At 37.4% G+C, this 19,892-nt stretch overlaps 1 non-coding gene across 1 annotated transcript; it reads right to left on the bottom strand.

The window, feature by feature from the left end:
- Window positions 1–1,402: 1,402 nt before the first annotated feature.
- LOC128567132 (small nucleolar RNA U13) lies at window positions 1,403–1,503 on the bottom strand. The gene has a single exon (XR_008374787.1). It is a non-coding gene; the product is annotated as a small nucleolar RNA U13 (small nucleolar RNA).
- Window positions 1,504–19,892: the final 18,389 nt, after the last annotated feature.

The raw sequence follows: 19,892 nt of genomic DNA, 5'->3' as shown, positions 1-19,892 counted from the left end.
GCACTACAGGAAAACACCAAAAATTAAGGATAGATAATAAGAAGAGAGGAAAAAAGGAATGTAAGACATACAAAACAACCAGAAAACAATGGATGAAATGGCAGGAGTAATGCCTTAGATATCAAAATAACCTTGCATGAAAATAGACTAAATTCTCCCATTAAAAAATAGTGGCTAAATGAATAAAAAAATAATACAACTATATGCTTCCTACAAGAGACTTGTCTTACTTTAAGGACATACAACCTAAAATGAAAGGATGAAAGATATTCCGTGCAAATAGTAACACAAAGAAAGCAGAAGAGGCTATATGTACATCAGATAAATAGACTTTAAGTTACAAACTGTCATAAAAGACAAAGACCTTTATGGCAACAAATGCCTATTTTATAAAAGAAGAAAAGAAAAATCCCAATAAATAGACTAACATTGTGTCTCCAGGAGCCAGAAAAAGAACAAACTAATTCAAACTTAGTAGAAAAAAGGAAATATTAAAGATCAGAACAAAAGTAATTTTTTTTTTTGTAGAGACAGAGTCTCACTTTACCGCCTTCAGTAGAGTGCCATGATGTCTAGCTCTTGGGCTTCAGTGATTCTCCTGTCTCAGCCTCCCGAGCAGCTGGGACTATAGGCACCGGCCACAACGCCCGGCTATTTTTTGGTTGCAGTTCAGCCGGGGCTGGGTATGAATCCGCCACTCTCGGTATATGGGGCCAGCGCCCTACTCACTGAGCCACAGGCGCCACCCAGAACCAAAGTAAATTATATAAACAACAAAAAATTAAAAAAATTATAAGTTCAACATTTGGTTTCTTGAAGAAATAAACAAATTTGGCAAACCCTAGCTAGACAAAGAAAAAAAGACAAAAAACTTAAATAAACAAAATCGGGAATGAAAATGGAGACAGTACAACAGACACCTCAGACAGGAAAAGGATCATGCCAGCAAATTGGATAACCTAGAAGAAACAGATGCATTTCTGGGAAAATATAACCTACAAGACTGAATCAGGAAGAAATAGAAAGTTTAGATAGATAGGTAGATAGATTGGCTGAAGTAGTAATTAAAAATCTTCCAACAAAGAAAAGTCCAAGATTAGTGGCTTCAGAGGTCCTTTAGGACATCATGCTAAGTGAAATAGGCAGACAAATGAAACAAAACTAAAAGCAGACAAATGAGATTGCATTAAACAGCAAAGAATGTAATTAACATAATGAAGAGACAGCCCACAAAATAAGGAAAATACATACAAATCATGCAGCTAGTCTCATAGAAACAGAGAGTAGGAAGGCGATTGCTAGAGGTTGGTAGAGGGAGAGAGCAGAAGAAGAAGGGGAAGATGTTAATCAGAGGGTACAAAGTTTCAGTTAGACTGGAGGAATATGTTTCCTTTTTTTTCTTCATCAGATGGGTAAGGTGCTGCCATCCTAACAAGGTTGGAGGGGGGCACATCTCACACCTGAATGTGAAAACCCAATCATTATGCTTAATGAGGAATAAATTTTTGTGATCTATTGCACTGAATGGTGACCACAGTTAGTAATAATGTATTGTAAATTTCAAAATTGCTAAAAGAATAGATTTTTAACATCCTCACCATACACATGCAAAAGTTGTTGAGGTGATAGATATGTTAATTAGCTTGATTAAATCTTACAAGGTATAAATAGATCAAAAGATCACATTTTACTACATAAATATACACAATTTTTATTAGTCAATTAAAAATTTATTAATAAAAACATATTTTAAGTCATGATACTTTACCATCAAAAATAAATTTCTAATGGCATTTTTCACAGAAGTAGAGATAATAACACACATATATATATATATAAAATCACAAGATATTAAGAATTGCCAAAGCAATACTAAAAAGGAAATACTAAGTTGAGGCATCACAATTCCCAATTTAAAATTACACTACAAAGCTATAGCAATCAAAATAGTATGGTGCTGGCATAAAAACTGAGACATAGACCAATGGAACAGAACAGTGAACTCAGAAATAAGTTCAAACATTTATGGTCAATTAATTTTAAACCAGAACACTGAAAAGAGAAATGGGGAAAGGATAGTCTCTTTAATAATGGGGCTGGAAAAACTGGATTTCCACATATAAAAAGAATTAAATAAAATTGTACCTTCATCTTATACCATACACGAAAGTCCATTCAAAATAGATAAAAGGCCTAAATTTTAGAGTTGAATCCAAAAAATTTATACCAAAAAACCCTCCTGGACAATGATTTTTTTGGCTATCACATTAGAATCTCAGGCTATAAAAACAAAAATAAATGAATGGAACTATACCAAAAAGTGTCTGCATAGCAAAGGAAATGAAAAGGCAACCTACAGACTAGGAAGGAATATTTGCAAACCACATTCTGATAAGTGGTTAATATCCAAAATTTATAAAGAACTCTTACATCTCAACAGCAGAATAACAACCCACTATAAAAAAATGGGCAAAAGAAATAGCCATTTCTAGAAAAAAAACTTTAAAAATATCTGCAAGTTTCTGTGGAATGGTGCTCAACATCACCAATCATTAGAGAAACACAAATTAAAACCACTATGAGATGTTATCTCATACCCATTAGCATGACTACTACCAAAAAGCCAAAAGATAACAGATTTGGTGAAGATGTGGAGAAAAGGGAACCCTAGCTCTGTTGGTAGGAGTGTAGATTGGTTGCCTTTATGAAAATCAGTATGGAAGTTCCTAAAGAAATTAGAAATAGAATTGCCAGAAGATTCAATAATCCCTCTTCTGGATATATACCCAAAGGAGATGAAATCACCACCTCATAACAATATCTTGACTTCTATGTTCATTTCAGCACTATTCAAATAGCCAAGGCATGAAAACAATCTAAGTGTCTTTCAATAGATGAATGGATAAAGAAAATGTGTAAATACATGTATAGCCATAGTATACAATGGAATAATACTCAGCCTTAAAAGAAAGTAAAAGATCCTGACATTTGTCACAACATAAATGGACCTTTAGGACATCATGCAAAGCAAAATAAGTTAGGGAGACAAAGACAAAAATTGCATGATCTCATTAAAAAGAGAGAGAAACAAGGAAGAAAGGAGGGAGGGAAGAAGGAAAGGTTAAAAAAAAAAAGAGGTAAAAAACACATAAAACTGGTTCCCAGAGGTCGGGAGGGTTGAGTGGGAAGGAGATGTAGGTCAAAGGGTACAATCTAGCATGAACAAGTATAGAGATGTGATGTCCAACATAAGGACTATTGCATTGGATTGGAGATTTTTGTTAAATAAGTAGATTTTAGCTGCTCTTGTTACCAAAAAAAAAGTATTATAACTATGTGACACTATAGATATGTTAATTTACTTTAGTAATCATTTTACTGTCTGTATATATCCCATAACATCATGTTGTAAACCTCAAATATGCACAATAAAATTTATTTTAAAAATATTTTTAGTGTTTTAAAAAAACACAAGAACTAAGGAGGCATTAAAAATAGTAAAGGGGGAATATGAATGAGTCTTCCATGAGCCACACACTCCCTTAACCTGAGCACAGGTTCTGAATGCAGGAAGTCCCTTAGAATTACTTGCAGAGCTTTTATTAATAAAACATATGCATGTCTTAGTCTCACCCTCAGTAGATTTTGGCTGAGATTCTATCATTTTCAGTTAGCTTTTTGGTTCAACTACACTGAAAATGTATGAATAAAATATACTTGGATACAGACATGTTTGGCCATGGCTAACCAGATCACTGAGCTTGTCAAATGTTCTAATGAAAGAGTAGTAATAAACAATCATGAAGAATTAAATTGCAAAAACTTGGCCTCCGTGCATTGGTACTGGTGACTCTAAATCGATGCATGAATGTTGAAATGTTAAATAACTGAGAAAGTGTTCATATAAATATAAGTGGCAAATTCACAGTAGAAATGAATGAGTGAATGGTCTTTTATGGCTATTTTCTTTTCAAAACTTAGTGTCTATTATTATAGTTATTCATTAAAATAAATAATCTGAAATGCAACAGTATCCGTTCTTCTCTCTCTCCATCTTTGTCCATTACAATTGTACCCCAAAGGAAATTCCATTTTGTATATATTGTGTACAGTACTTTCTGCATTATTCTGAGTTCCATGCTATAATTCTCAAGCTGTTTCTGATGTGTGTGATATTAACAAATCCTAATTGGTTGTGTAATAGAAGCAGACAGCCCATACAGCATTAAACCACTTCTCCTCCACCTATTTTCTGTATGCAAATCAGACAGAAACAAATGTTTGGCCCCAGCTGGGCAAAATGTCCCATTTAGAATTCTTTTCCTCTTCTTTGTTCTTTGATGTTCTGCAAATGAGCTTTAGAACTCCACTCTTCACACAATTCAATTTTACAGACCCATTATCTGAGATATAATGTGGAGGTTAAATATATCAGGGCAGCCATTATGTGAAAATAATTAACAGTAATGAATAATGCACTAATTCCACTGATGAGAGATGGTTATATGTGTAATGAAGTGTTGGGGCAGCCCTGACAAATGAAATTAAAATATTTAAACACTGTTTTATGATATTACTTTGCTCATATAATTTCCTTTACCTACAATGAGCCACTTGGATTATCGTCATTATCTTGACAGCTCTGAAGGATGAAATACTGCAGGTTAATGTGACAGCGATTAGTCAGAGGAAAAATCCATCACCCAGGGCAGAACAGGCTGAGGCAGAAAAGGCCTCTCCACTGTCCTGTTTCCAACACTAGAAGAATGATACTATCAACATCACTTCAATATTAAATGGATAGAATTATCTTGTCATTCAGTTACAGCCTCTGAAGAACTACCTATTTGTACCTGAAAAGGAAAGGTCAGCCTTTCTTAATCACCCATAAAAATATGTTGATGGATTCTTTATATCAATAATACTGACAGGAACAGAGACAGAAGGGAGACATGACAATTTAAAAGCAAGAAGTTTTTTTCCTCAATTCCTTACAGCTATTTTCCCACAATTTCTGCTTAAATTAAAATTGAATCCCAGGGCCCAACCTATTGAGGAGAGACACTGTTGCCTTCTTACTTTCTACTCTGAGATTCTTGCATCAGCTCCTAATTTGAAAGCAGATTCTACTTTTGCTGAACTTTATGGAATAGATAATGTTTGGAACAATTATTCCCAAACCTGTGCAGAACTGCTTTTCAAGATGCAGCAAGTTTGAATTTTAAAAATCTGGTGATGTGATAATCTGTTTTTTTATTAAAGTTGATGTTATAATACTCACTAAAATAGACAGTGGGTAAGTCTTTGACAACACAAATGAGACCTATTGCATCACCAATATCCCTATTGTCATAGTTTTAGTTTATAAACTGACAATAAGGCAATCCTTTACAGAAATGCTTTAACTATATAAAATACGTAAAAAAAAAAAAAACCCTTTAAGCCCAAGAGCTGGAGGTTGCTGTGAGCTGTGTGACGCCACGGCACTCTACCGAGGGCCATAAAGTGAGACTCTGTCTCTACAAAAAAAAAAAAAAAAAAAAAAAAACCTTTAAAATTCTAGTTTATTTTACTTCATAACAATTGTGAATAAATGGAGAAATTGCTACCATTAGAAGAGATTTCCAGAGAATTTTGATTAAATATTCTCTTTGCTTTTGATTATGAGATGACTTTCCTTGATTCCACTCCCAAGAGAGTAAAAAAAAAAAAAAAAATGGATATGTTCATTTAAAAAAGAAGGCTTAGGGTGGGGCCTTGGTGTGTGTCACATTTTATGGGGGCAAGACATGATTGCAAGAGGGACTTTACCTAACAATTGCAATCAGTGTAACCTGGCTTATTGTACCCTCAATGAATCCCCAACAATAAAAAAAAAAGAAGGCTTAAATTCTGTCCACTACCCTTTGACTTGTTCCAATGTATTAGAGACCTTCCTATTCAACAATGCATTATTATATAGAGTGCAAATAAAAGCATGTTTCTTTGCTAATGGTTAAACTTGAGTTCAAAAGTCTGTCTCCCTTACTTGAAACCAAATTCATTTCCAGAAAAACAAGAGCACAAGCTCTGCTGACAAAACTTTGCTGGCCCAGCCCTGCTAACTTTGGAATACAACAAACACATCAAGGAAAGAAGCGTGTATTCATGATCAATTTTCAAAATGTAAAATCTATGTTTCAGTTATTTCCTTTGCTGCACAGATATAGCAATAATATGACCCTCCCTAACATCAATGGGATAAATAAGCAAATGCAAGAAAGCCTCACTCAGGGATTGAAAAGTTTATTATTATCTTGACAAACTTTGTGGAGAGCCAAGAGCACAATAGGATATATTTTGTTATGTTTGTTAGCACTGATACTAGAGGAATAAGATAAGCTAAGTACATCTATACAACATCAGGATATTCATAATTAAACCTGCAGTTAAATCAAAATAACAAGGTCCATGTTGTAAGAGCTGATGTTGTAGTTACTTGACAGATTTACATATATATCTGATATAATTTGCAATGTCATTTTGGAATGCTAATTCATTAGTAACTCCTATTTCTACTTCAGGTATCCTTAAAGAAAAGCTAAAAAGAGAGAAAAGGAGCACCCCTCAAAAACAATCCATGTTTGCCAATTTGAAAAGTGAATGACATCATGTAAAACGTATGTTTTTCTGTCCTAATAGGAAATAATGCTTGAAAATAATGTATCCTTTTCCCCCCATACTTCATGCATTTTGGTTAGAAAAAAAATTACAATTTACTTCAATTATCTGACAATGAAGTGCCTGGGCATTAAATCTAACATTAAAAAATCATTTCTAGCAAATTACTCCAATAAAATCAATGAAGGTCAGGCTCAGCTGTAGCAACAAATAAATGACGTGCTATTGACAGGCTAGATGGACTTAATTGTCATTTATGAAGGTGAACAGGATAAAACAATCTAATAGAAAACAGATGTTTACTAAAAAAACAAACAAAAAAAGAGATAAGTGAAATAAAAAGAGAAAAAGTAAGTTAGGTTATGCTTCAACATTCTCCTGGTCTCACAGCAAAAATACAAGTTATTCTAATTATTGGCAGTCTGCGTTTGATTAGGTCAATATTTATCTGCTTCAGGCTGTTTAGTGATCTTTCTACCTTTTATATATTGAAGTCAGGAAACAGATTTTCTCCTAATAGAAAATGAAGAATTGATAAAATTGAATAACAGTAGCCAGGTTAAAAGCAGGTTGACCCATTTCAAAATTCCACTAGCTGTATCTTTGAAAACAGCAAACAGTCAAAGAAAAAAGCTTGCCATTTCTCTAATATGAAAGTGAGTTGATAATTGTGAAGTGCTCTTCACCAGATATAAGCCTAGATTCTAAACATTAATATTTAGTTTAAAATTCATATCTCTCGTCGAACGCTATGAAACATGCCTAAACCAAACTAGAGGCTTTTCCTAGCTAATAGTTTTCCTTTCTTTCTCATATAAATTTTAGTACTCTTTACAATGGCATGGATCAAACGGCTTTGTCTGTACAAATTTCTCAGAATAGTCTCCAAAACTTACTTTCCCTAGTAATGTCTAGGATATTTCCTCTGAATGGGCGTTAAACTATTGCTTTAATCCTGGAAGCTACAGCTTCACAGATTTTCTTAATTGCATAGTATTACAGGGGTACAAATATTTTGTTTACATGAATTTCTTTTGGACAGTTTGAGTCAAAGTCATAAGTGGGCCCCTCAGCAGATAATATACACTGTGCCTATCAGGTGTGAATTTATCCCTCCCCTCCTGCCCCTTCCTGTTTGCTTTCTGTTGAGTTTTACTACTAAAGGTGTACACCAAACGATTACTTCTGATTTAATAGTGAGTACATGTGGTGTTTTTCCATTCTCATGAAGCTTCACTTAGAAGAATGGTCTCCACTTCCATCTGGGTTGTTAGGAAAGGTATAGTTCACCATCCTTTTTGTGGCTTAGTAGTGTTCCATGATATACAGAGACCACATTTTATTAATCCACTTATGTATCGATTGGCACTCGGGTTGATTCCATTTCTTTGTGATTGGGAATTATGCTGCAATAAACATTCAGGTGCATGTGTCCCTTTTTTTTTTTTTGTAGAGACAGAGTCTCACTTTATGGCCCTCGGTAGAGTGCCGTGGCATCACGCAGCTCACAGCAACCTCCAACTCCTGGGCTTAAGCGATTCTCTTGCCTCAGGCTCCCGAGCAGCTGGGACTACAGGTGGCTGCCACAACACCCGGCTATTTTTTGGTTGCAATTTGGCCAGGGCTGGGTTTGAACCCGCCACCCTCGGTATATGGGGCTGGCACCTTACCGACTGAGCCACAGGAGCCACCCGCATGTTTCTTTTTGATAAAATAACTGTTTTCCCTGTTTGGTAAGTCTACTTATAGTTCCTTGAGGTATGTCCATACAACTTTCCTTAGAGGTTATACTGGTATGGACACCCATCAATAGTGTAATCCTTTCTTGCTTTATCTATGCCAGTATCTGTGATTGGGGATTTTTTTTCTCTCTTTTTTTTTTTTTAATTTTTTATTGTTGGGGATTCACTGAGGGTACAATAAGCCAGATTACACTGATTGCAACTGTTAGGTAAAGTCCCTCTTGCAATCATGTCTTGCCCCCAGAAAGGGTGGCACACACCAAGGCCCCACCCCCCTCCCTCCATCCCTCTTTCTGCATTTACTCCCCCCCCCATAACCTTAATTGTCATTAATTGTACTCATATCAAAATTGAGTACATAGGATTCATGCTTCTCCATTCTTGTGATGCTTTACTAAGAATAATGTCTTCCACTTCCATCCAGGTTAATACGAAGGATGTAAAGTCTCCATTGTTTTTAATAGCTGAATAGTATTCCGTGGTATACATATACCACAGCTTGTTAATCCATTCCTGGGTTGGTGGGCATTTAGGCTGTTTCCACATTTTGGTGATTGTAAATGGAGCTGCAATAAACAGTCTAGTACAAGCGTCCTTATCATAAAAGGATTTTTTTCCTTCTGGGTAGATGCCCAGTCGTGGGATTGCAGGATCAAATGGGAGGACTAGCTTGAGTGCTTTGAGGTTTCTCCATACTTCTTTCCAGAAAGGTTGTACTAGTTTGCAGTCCCACCAGCAGTGTAAAAGTGTTCCCTTCTCTCCACATCCACGCCAGCATCGGCAGTTTTGAGATTTTGTGATGTGGGCCATTCTCACTGGGGTTAGATGATATCTCAGGGTTGTTTTGATTTGCATTTCTCTAATATATAGAGATGATGAACATTTTTTCATGTGTTTGTTAGCCATTCGTCTGTCGTCTTTAGAGAAAGTTCTATTCATGTCTCTTGCCCATTGATATATGGGATTGTTGGCTTTTTTCATGTGGATTAATTTGAGTTCTCTATAGATCCTAGTTATCAAGCTTTTGTCTGATTGAAAATATGCAAATATCCTTTCCCATTGTGTAGGTTGTCTCTTTGCTTTGGTTATTGTCTCCTTAGCTGTACAGAAGCTTTTCAGTTTAATGAAGTCCCATTTGTTTATTTTTGTTGTTGTTGCAATTGCCATGGCAGTCTTCTTCATGAAGTCTTCCCCCAGGCCAATATCTTCCAGTGTTTTTCCTATGCTTTCTTGGAGGATTTTTATTGTTTCATGCCTTAAATTTAAGTTCTTTGTCCATCTTGAATCAATTTTTGTGAGTGGGGAAAGGTGTGGGTCCAGTTTCAGTCTTTTACATGTAGACATCCAGTTCTCCCAACACCATTTATTGAATAGGGAGTCTTTCCCCAAAGGTATGTTCTTGTTTGGTTTATCAAAGATTAGGTGGTTGTAAGATGTTAGTTTCATTTCTTGGTTTTCAATTCGATTCCAAGTGTCTATGTTTCTGTTTTTGTGCCAGTACCATGCTGTCTTGACCACTATGGCTTTGTAGTACAGACTAAAATCTGGTATGCTGATGCCCCCAGCTTTATTTTTATTACTAAGAACTGCCTTAACTATACGGGTTTTTTTCCGGTTCCATACAAAATGCAGAATCATTTCTTCCAAATCTTGAAAGTACGATGTTGGTATTTTGATAGGAATGGCATTGAATAGGTAGATTGCTTTGGGAAGTATAGACATTTTAACAATGTTGATTCTTCCCGTCCATGAGCATGGTATGTTCTTCCATTTGTTAATATCCTCTGCTATTTCCTTTCTGAGGATTTCATAGTTTTCTTTATAGAGGTCCTTCACCTCCTTCGTTAGGTATATTCCCAGGTATTTCATTTTCTTTCAAAATATGGTGAAGAGAGTTGTGTCCTTAATTAGCTTCTCATCTTGACTGTTATTGGTGTATACAAAGGCTACTGACTTGTGGACATTGATTTTATATCCTGAAACATTACTGTATTTCTTGATGACTTCTAGGAGTCTTGTGGTTGAGTCTTTGGGGTTCTCTAAGTATAAGATCATGTCGTCAGCAAAGAGGGAGAGTTTGACCTCCTCTGCTCCCATTTGGATTCCCTTTATTTCCTTGTCTTGCCTAATTGTATTGGCTAGAACTTCCAGCACTATGTTGAATAGTAAAGGTGACAGAGGACAACCTTGTCTGGTTCCAGTTCTAAGGGGAAAAGCTTTCAGTTTTACTCCATTCAGTAAAATATTGGCTGTGGGTTTGTCATAGATAGCTTCAATCAGTTTTAGAAATGTGCCACCTATGCCTATACTCTTCAGTGTTCTAATTAGAAAAGGATGCTGGATTTTATCAAATGTTTTTTCTGCATCTATTGAGAGGATCATGTGATCTTTATTTTTGCCTCAGTTAATATGGTGGATAACGTTTATGGACTTGCGTATGTTAAACCAGCCTTGCATCCCTGGGATGAAGCCTACTTGATCATGATGAATGACTTTTTTGATGATAAGCTGTAATCTATTGGCTAGGATTTTGTTGAGAATTTTTGCATCTATATTCATGAGTGAGATTGGTCTGAAATTCTCCTTTTCGTTTGGGTCTTTTCCTGGTTTTGGTATCAGGGTGATGTTTGCTTCATAGAATGTGTTGGGGAAGATTCCTTCTTCCTCAATTTTTTGGAATAATTTCTGCAGTACAGGAATAAGCTCTTCCTTGAAGGTTTGATAGAATTCTGGTGTGAAGCCATCTGGACCAGGGCATTTTCTGGTTAGAAGATTTTTTATTGTTTCTTTGATCTCAGTGCTTGAAATTGGTCTGTTCAGGAGCTCTATTTCTTCCTGGCTGAGTCTAGGGAGAGGATGTGATTCCAAATATTGATCAATTTCCTTCACATTGTCAAATTTCTGGGCATAGAGTTTCTGGTAGTATTCAGAGATGATCTCTTGTATCTCTGTGGGATCAGTTGTTATTTCCCCTTTATCATTTCTGATTGAGGTTACTAGAGATTTTCCTTTACTATTTCTCATTAGTCTGGCCAATGGTTTAACTATTTTATTTATTTTTTCAAAAAAACAACTCCTTGTTTCATTAATTTTCTGAATGATTCTTTTGTTTTCAATTCCATTGATCTCTAATTTGATTTTGGAGATTTCTTTTCTTCTACTTAGTTTAGGCTTAGATTGTTCTTCTTTTTCAAATTCCATAAGATGGCTTGTGAGATTGTCGATGCACTCTCTTTCTGTTTTTCGAATGTAGGCATCTAAAGTGATAAATTTTCCTCTCAAAACTGATTTTGCAGTATCCCACAGGTTTTGGTAGCTTGTGTCTTCATTGTTGTTATGCTCAAGGAAGTTAATGATTTCCTGTTTTATTTCTTCCTGCACCCATCTGTTATTCAACAGAAGATTGTTTACTTTCCATGCCTTTCGGTGGGGTCGAGCATTTCTGTTAGAGTGAGTTCCACGTTTAGTGCCTTATGGTCTGAGAAGATACAAGGTAAAATTTCAATTCTTTTGATTCTGTTGATATTTGTTTTGTGTCCAAGGATATGATCAATTTTGGAGAATGCTCCATGGGGTGATGAGAAGAATGTATGTTCTTTATCTTTGGGATGGAGTGTTCTATATGCGTCTATCAAGCACAGTTGTTCTAGGGTCTCATTTAAATTTCTTATATCTTTGTTTAATTTCTGTTTATAGGATCTGTCCAGGTCTGTAAGAGGAGTGTTAAAGTCCCTGTCAGTATTGTATTATCAGATATCATATTGCTCAGACTGACTAAGGTCTGGGTCCATTTCAAGAATCTGGGAGCATTTAAATTGGGTGCATAAATATTTAGAATTGAAACATCTTCTTGCTGTATTTTTCCCTTGACCAATATAAAGTGACCATCTTTGTCTTTTTTGACTTTAGTTGCTTTAAATCCACAAGTATCTGAAAATAAGATTGCAACTCCTCTGTTCTTCTGAATGCCATTTGCCTGAAAAATTGTCTTCCAACCCTTGACTCGGAGCTCTAATTTGTCTTTTGAAGCCAGATGTGTTTCTTGCAGACAGCAAATGGATGGCTTGTGTTTTTTAATCCAGTCAGCCAATCTATGTCTCTTCAGTGGAGAATTCAAGCCATTAACATTTATTGAGATAATTGATAATTGTGGTAGTATTCTATTCATCTTATTTTGTGAGAGTCCATTGTTTAGTTTTATCTTTTGCATCAGTGTGGAGGTTAGGTTCTGTCCTTAAATTTCTGAGTTCTTACTTTGATGCTGATCCATTGTGGTAGTCAGTGTGCAGAACAGATAGAAGTATTTGCTGTAGAGCTGCTCTTGTTGTGGCAAATTTCCTCAATGTTTGTATATCCGTAAATGATTTGATTTCTCCATCAATTTTTAAGCTTAGCTTAGCAGGGTACAGAATTCTGGGCTGGAAATTGTTCTGTTTAAGTAGATTAAAGGTAGATGACAATTGTCTTCTTGCTTGGAAAGTTTCATTAGAGAAGTCTGTGGTCACTCTGATGGATTTGCCCCTGTAGGTCAACTGGCGCTTACTCCTGGCAGCTTGCAGAATCTTTTCTTTTGTCTTGACTTTGGACAGGTTCATCACGATGTGTCTTGGAGAAGCTCGGTTAGAGTTGAGGTGACCTGGGATCCAATATCCCTCTGAAAGCAGTGTGTCAGAATCTTTGGTGATATTTGGGAATTTTTTTTTTATAATATTCTCTAGTATGGCTTCCATTCCTCTGGAGCATTCTTCTTCCCCTTCTGGGATTCCTATAACTCGTATGTTGGAATGCTTCAAAAAGTCCCATAATTCTGACAGTGAATGTTCTGCTTTCTCTCGCTTCTTTTCTGCCTCTTTTACTATCTGAGTTATCTCAAGAACTTTGTCTTCTACCTCTGAAATTCTTTCTTCTGCATGGTCTAACCTGTTGCTGATACTTTCCATTGCATCTTTAAGTTCCCTAATTGACTGTTTCAGTTCCTTCAGCTCTGCTATATCCTTTTTATATTCTTCATATCGCTCATCTCTTATTTGATTCTGTTTTTGGATTTCTTTTTGGTTATTTTCCACTTTATTAGCAGTTTCCTTCATTGTTTCCATCATTTCTTTCATTGTTTTCATCATGTATATTCTAAATTCCCTTTCTGTCATTCGTAACATTTCTTTATAGGTGGAATCCTCTGCAGTAGCTACCTCATGGTCCCTTGGCGGGGTTGTTCTGGGCTGGTTCTTCATGTTGCCTGGAGTTTTCTGCTGATTATTCCTCATGAGTGATTTCTTTTATCTGTTTCCTTGCCCTAATTTTCCTTTCACTTCCTCTTCCTCATTAAATTCTCGTTCCTATGGACTAAGGGTTCGGTGAGTCCTTTTGGTACAGGACCAGAAGGGTGAGAAGGTTGAAGAGCAAGAAAGGGATGAAAGAAAGGAGGACTGAGTGAAAAGAAAAAAAAAATTGAGCGAGGAGAGGGGATGGGTAAAAGGAATATTGACAAAAACAAGAGAGGCACACGAAGAGGGAGACATAGCAATATAGGTGTACAGTAGGGTACTTTGACACAACCTTAAAAAATAACCCACCTTCTGGGGTTGCCTAGTTGGGTGGTTCCCTTGAGGTCAGCAGCTCTTTGCTAACCTGATCAGACACAGTACCCCACCTCCACCAAGTAGAGAGGAAAGACAAAATGCTATAAATCAAACCAAAACAAGAAAACAGAAAACTTTATGGGATAAAATTGGGTGAAAAACCAAATAATAGCCATAGAAACACTAGCAAAAATGAAGTTCTAGTTATTGAAAAAGGCAGCAATGGGAGATTATAATTAAACTAGAAAAATTGATAAAGAAAAAAGATCTGTATGGAAAAGGTTAAAATTAAAAAACAAAACAACATCAACAACATCAAAATAAACAAAAAAACAACCAAAACAAAAAGAAAAAAAAAAGAAAGAAAGAAAAACACACAACCAAAAACAAAGCAGTACGTATATGTTGTTGAATATTGTCTGGGCAACACGTGGTCTTCTGGGGTATGAGATGTTAATCACAGTTCTGATACGACTGGAGGCTGCTGATTTCTCAAACCCCAGCAGGTAGACACCCTAAATCTCTCTTCACCCCACTTAAAAGGCACTTTCAACTTGTAAACTTGCTGAGCAGAAGCTTTCCTAGGAAAGTGCTTGTCGCTGGAATCACTGCTGAAGTGGCTATCCACTTACCCAGTGTGCCAAAGCCGGTCTCACTCTGCCCCTGAGGGTTAGGGCTGCAAGGTGGCTCAGACCCCACCCTTAGGCTACTCAGTTGCTAGGTTACCAGCTCCCACCCGGTTTCTAGCTCTGCAACCCTGAGGGCAGAGCTTGCCAGGGCAGGTCACTCACAATGGCTCCCTGTGGCCCACAGCCAAACACTATTAGCTCTGTCTGATTCAGCGACTCAGACTGGGGCCCTAGACAATGGCCAAAGTTCTCCGCACTCCTGCTCAGGTGCTCCCCAAGGCAGTTCAACTGAGTGCCAAGTCCAAAGACACCAAAACAGTTCACAGGTAAGGCCTTTCTGGTTTGCAGTCTTGCTGCTACTGAACTTACAGTTGCGGGTGGGTTTAGACTGATTGAACACACGTGACCACTTGCCATTTTTCCACTGTTTTAGTCCTCCTCTTGGGGTCCAGAAGTCTCTCGCTGACTCCCTGTATCCTCACAGGGGTGATGATAGGCAGATCCCACCAGCCAGAGATGCCTGGAGTCCTATCTCCCCAGACTCACGGTGCCCAGATGCAAGGAATCTGTTACTCGGCCGCCATCTTGCTCCAATCCATGGGGTCCCTTTCCACGTTTCAGAACTGGTCCTGGGGTCTTTAGAGTCATGACCTTATTCAATCCTTATTTGGCCGCAGTGAGGGAGGTGTTACCTGAGATGTTGTGATGCGTAGGAGAAATGTGTGCTTCCATTTCCCTTTGCTGGGGTTTTGTTTTGTGTTTAGGTAGAAGAGAACAGCTTCTAGGACACTTGGGGGAGGAAACAACCATATTCTGAGTTTTCTCTGAGCACGAAGTCAGGTGGTATATGAACCTCTCAGAACACTGTAACGTTGATCTTGTCCCATTTTGATCTGGTCTTTGTTAGTTTTGATTAAGAAGGCTGAGAAGTTCCAAGTTCTGCAGTCAGCAAGCAACCCAGCACCAAGACCTAGAAGAGCCAGTGCTGTCCCTCCATTCTGAGTCCAAAGGCTGTCTAAATGAGGTTCAGATGCTGATGGGGCTCATTCGATTCTGTTATCTAGTACTATTTCTCTCAAGATGAAGACCTGTAAAATACAGATACTTTCTGCCCTGGAGAATTTCTTGTCTGATGCTGGCCTAGACACCACTGGTTATGCCAAAATTCAACTCTGTCTGGTCAGTGGCTCCTTTACACTTTCAGAGACAATGAAATATCTGAGCAGTGCCTGTGGCTCAAAGGAGTAAGGCGCCAGCTCCATATGCTGGAGATGGTGGGTTCAAACCCAGCCCCGGCCAAAACTGGATGATCTGCTGTGGCCGCCAGTAGCTTCAGAAAGCTGGGAATAAGTGATGTGTAGCCTCAGCTTTTCACTCAGCAACTGTCTTGGCAGAAGTTAGCCTCTTTACACAAGAAGTTGGCATCAGATTTGGAATTTGCCATCACTAGTTCAGCTCCGTCAAAGGCACTGCTTACGAAAAAGACAATCTCATTAACTTTATTCTTCAAGCACGCTTTCTGACTGCATTGGCTCAATGACAATTTTTTCCTGCCTCTTGAGAGTGGGGGATTTTTTTTTTTATAAAAACCATCTCACTGAAATTAGGTGATACCAGGATTTTTTTTTGTATAAAAACCATTCTCACTGAAATTAGGTGATACCGGGTTAGATTTACATTTCCCTGTGATTAGAGACATTAAGCTTTTTTTCGTAAGCTTTTTGACCATTAGTCTATATTTAAAAGTGAAAATGTCATTGACTATTGAGTCCAATACTTTCATCATACAGAAGAGGAAAACATACCAGAAGAAAATAAGAAAATCCTCACCTCAAGTCTTCAGATGTATCACCTAACTCCCAGAGAAAGGATCTTACCATACTGTTACTTGACCTAAATAAAAAAGGGAAGATGAAGTGCTCCCTACAGACAAATGTTTTACCAAAAATACATGATCTACTGCTCGCGAGTGTGTCCTCAATTATGCTTAGCATTGGTTCAAAAAGCAAGGACTACGTTACACAAATGAAAAATTTTCCCTCTCTTCTCTTCTGCCAACATATAAACAACTCCAAATGCATCTGGTCTTAATTCTTACATGAATAATCCAGCCACTCCCACATAAAAAAAAAAAGAAGAAGAAGAAGAAAGAAAGAAAAAGAAAAGAAAGAAAGGAAGAGGGAAAGAGAGAGGAAAGAAAGTCATGGAAGAAGCCCAAATGCTCTTTGACCCACAAATGGATTAATAAATTGTGGTATATGTACACCATGGAATATTATGTAGCCTTAAAGAAAGGTGGAGACTTTACCTCTTTCATGTTTACATGGATGGAGCTGGAACATATTCTTCTTAGCAAAGTATCTCAAGAATGGAAGAAAAAATATCCAATGTACTCAGCCCTACTATGAAATATATGGAGAAAGGGGAAGGGAGGGGAGAGGAGGTGGGAGAATGGGTGGAGGGAGGGTAATTGGTGGGACCACACCTATGGTGCATCTTACAAGGGTACATGTGAAACTTACTAAATGTAGAATATAAATGTCTTAACACAATAACTAAGAAAATGCCATGAAGGCTATGTTAACCAGTTTGATGAGAATATTTCAAATTGTATATAAAACCAGCACATTGTACCTCATGATTGCATTAATGTACACAGCTATGATTTAATAAAAAAAAAAAAGGAAAGAACTTCAAATTTAGTTTTTAAATTTGACCTAGCTGCCTCAAATCCTTTGTAGAAAATAAATAAGCAAATAAAAATCTTGCCAGAAAATAAATGTGAATTTTGTGCGTGTTTTAGTAATAACCTAAAAATTACTTATTTTCATCTTAAGAAATGGTGCAATTAGGGTGTTTCTTAAAGAAAAACTTAAAGATAATTTTAAACTCATCTAAAAAAAAGCTAACAAAAACAGAAGATGCAGTGGCATAACTTAAGACAATAGGAATTCGATATGTCATTTTTTCTTTAAATGACATTTGCCAATATTGATAAGCTAACATAAGCTACTCATTCTCTCAATTGTTAGTAGTAAGAACATTTATTCAAAATACAAGCATTAGTTCCCAATCCACATGCTTTTGCTATTAGACCTCAGTTTGAGTACTATTTCATTTATGAACACAATGTTAAAATAAAACCACCAGAAATAGTTTTATGCATTAAAAGCACAATTTATAAGAGTCAGCGGGGATTAACTATTCAATATTAGAGTTGGGGACTGCACAGGCAAATTTCTGATGAAGCAACTGCTTGTTAAGAGAACTTCATCCCACGAATAAGCCCAAGGAGCATTTTCCTGGAGAAAACCAAAGTGGCAAAGGGAATTTGTTCTTAAAATGAGAGCTACATTATAAATTTTTAATACCCCCAAAGTAATACATCTTCCTTGTATGTAGAAGACCTAAGTTCTGGAAGCTAAGGCTCTAGGGAGTTGAGGATAATTTCTGACTCTCAGTAGCCCTGTTAGTTCTACCTATAAAGTGGAAATAAAATTATCTTTTTCATCTTATTCCAGTTGGACTTTATAAAGATGGGTAAGTCCAGATGTAGTACCCTCAGGATATAGGTGCTGAAGAAATACAGAACAGCTTGAAAATGGTCCAAGTATATCACAACTGATTTAGCAGTTCTCACTTTATGCCTCCAACTCACAATCCACTCTCAGACACACCCACTGTGAGAATCTAGTGCAGAGGTAGAGAATCTTTCCACGTGGGATGGGGGGACCACATTAATTTAGCTGTAATCAAATAAGGCATTCAAGAAACTCCAGTTAGATATACTCTAGTTTGTCTTGGATAATATGTTCCTGTGTATAATACACACCTACGTTTTTGGCCCAAACTTTCAGGAAAAAAAAATCTTTTGTTTTAATTTTTTAATGCAAATATTTGTTTGTATTTAGGTCCTTGTTTTTTTGTATTATTAAGGAATGGCAAGGGCAGCGTCAAGAACAGCAGCCACAAGAAGCAGCAACGGCAGCACCCCAAGGGCACGGGCAACACGAGCCCCAGGCTCTGCAAAGGCAAGAGCAGCAGTACCGCCCAGCCCCTTGACAAGCAGTGGGATGTGTAGGGGTGTGGGTAGGTGCCAGGGGCACCAGGGGCTCCAGGGAGCAGGCGGGGGACATCAGGGTAGGGTCGGGCCCTGCAGTGGCAGCAGCAGGTGGCAGTTTGGTGCCCAAGGTGTGCCAGCAGCACTGCCCATGGGTGCGCATCTAGCCTTTCATGAAGGTGCTGCAGGGCATTGCTCACCTCAGGGACTGCATCATCTCCGTGGTGCTGGTGGACAAGAGCCTTTTCCACTGGAATGTGAAGCTGCACCAAGGACTTGGTTCTGTGGCAGGACATGAAGGAGACCAGTGCCAAGTTCATCCTGCGCAATCTCACCTTCCCTGACAATTTTTGGTTCTTGTTTCCCTTCTCCAGCCCACTCCTGGAGAACGGCTACATGCTAGACAGCAGTGCCGGCTGCATGGAGCTGCTCGTGGCATGTGGCTGGAACAGGGCCTGTAATGTGAAGGCCATCACACACCAGTTCACCACCAGCCTGGTCAAGGACCAGGCAAGCTCGTGGGCAGCACAGCTTGTTCCGGGCACATCAGCCTGAAGTGGTGGTGAAGGCATCCCACCCTGGCCTTCCATGTCACTTGACTTACCCTCTGTTTACAAAGCTTCTGTCATTATAACTTCAGCAAAACTGATTACTATATTCCCTGGTATAATTTTGCATACAGATATCATTATTGCTTTCTAAAGTTATTCTTTCATTTTAATAAACGAAAGAATTTAAAACATTAATATAAATATGGACTAACTACCCTTGTATAATATGCATCCTTTCTTCCCCCTCAAAAATTTAGGCAAAAATGTGTGCATTTCACACAGCAAAATACAGTAGTTAAAAATGTACATTATTTTGTAAAAAATCTAATGACTATGTACTTAATAATTTAAAAAATGAAACTGTTAATTTTAATGTTAACCTTTTAGTGGTGTTTTTTATGCTTTTTGTTGGAAAGCATTTGAATATTTGGTTGCAGTTGAAGGTCTGCGGTTTCAGTTGACATGGATGGCAAAGGCATTTTCTGTATACTAAGCTGGACACAGAGCTCTCTAGTGAACAGCAAAGTATATACGAAGGGCAATGGCTTTCTTTTAGATTCCTTAACACTTTTTCTCTCTTATTTGTGCAGTTTACTATATTTATGGCCATATTAAGAATTACATATGAGTACATTATATCTTTTTTTTTTATTATTATTCTTAGGGATCCA

This window comes from Nycticebus coucang, chromosome 15 (genome assembly GCF_027406575.1).
Source record: "Nycticebus coucang isolate mNycCou1 chromosome 15, mNycCou1.pri, whole genome shotgun sequence".
NCBI lineage: Eukaryota > Metazoa > Chordata > Mammalia > Primates > Lorisidae > Nycticebus > Nycticebus coucang.
Note: the sequence above shows the minus strand (reverse complement) of the source record. Positions and strands in the feature narration are given on the sequence as shown.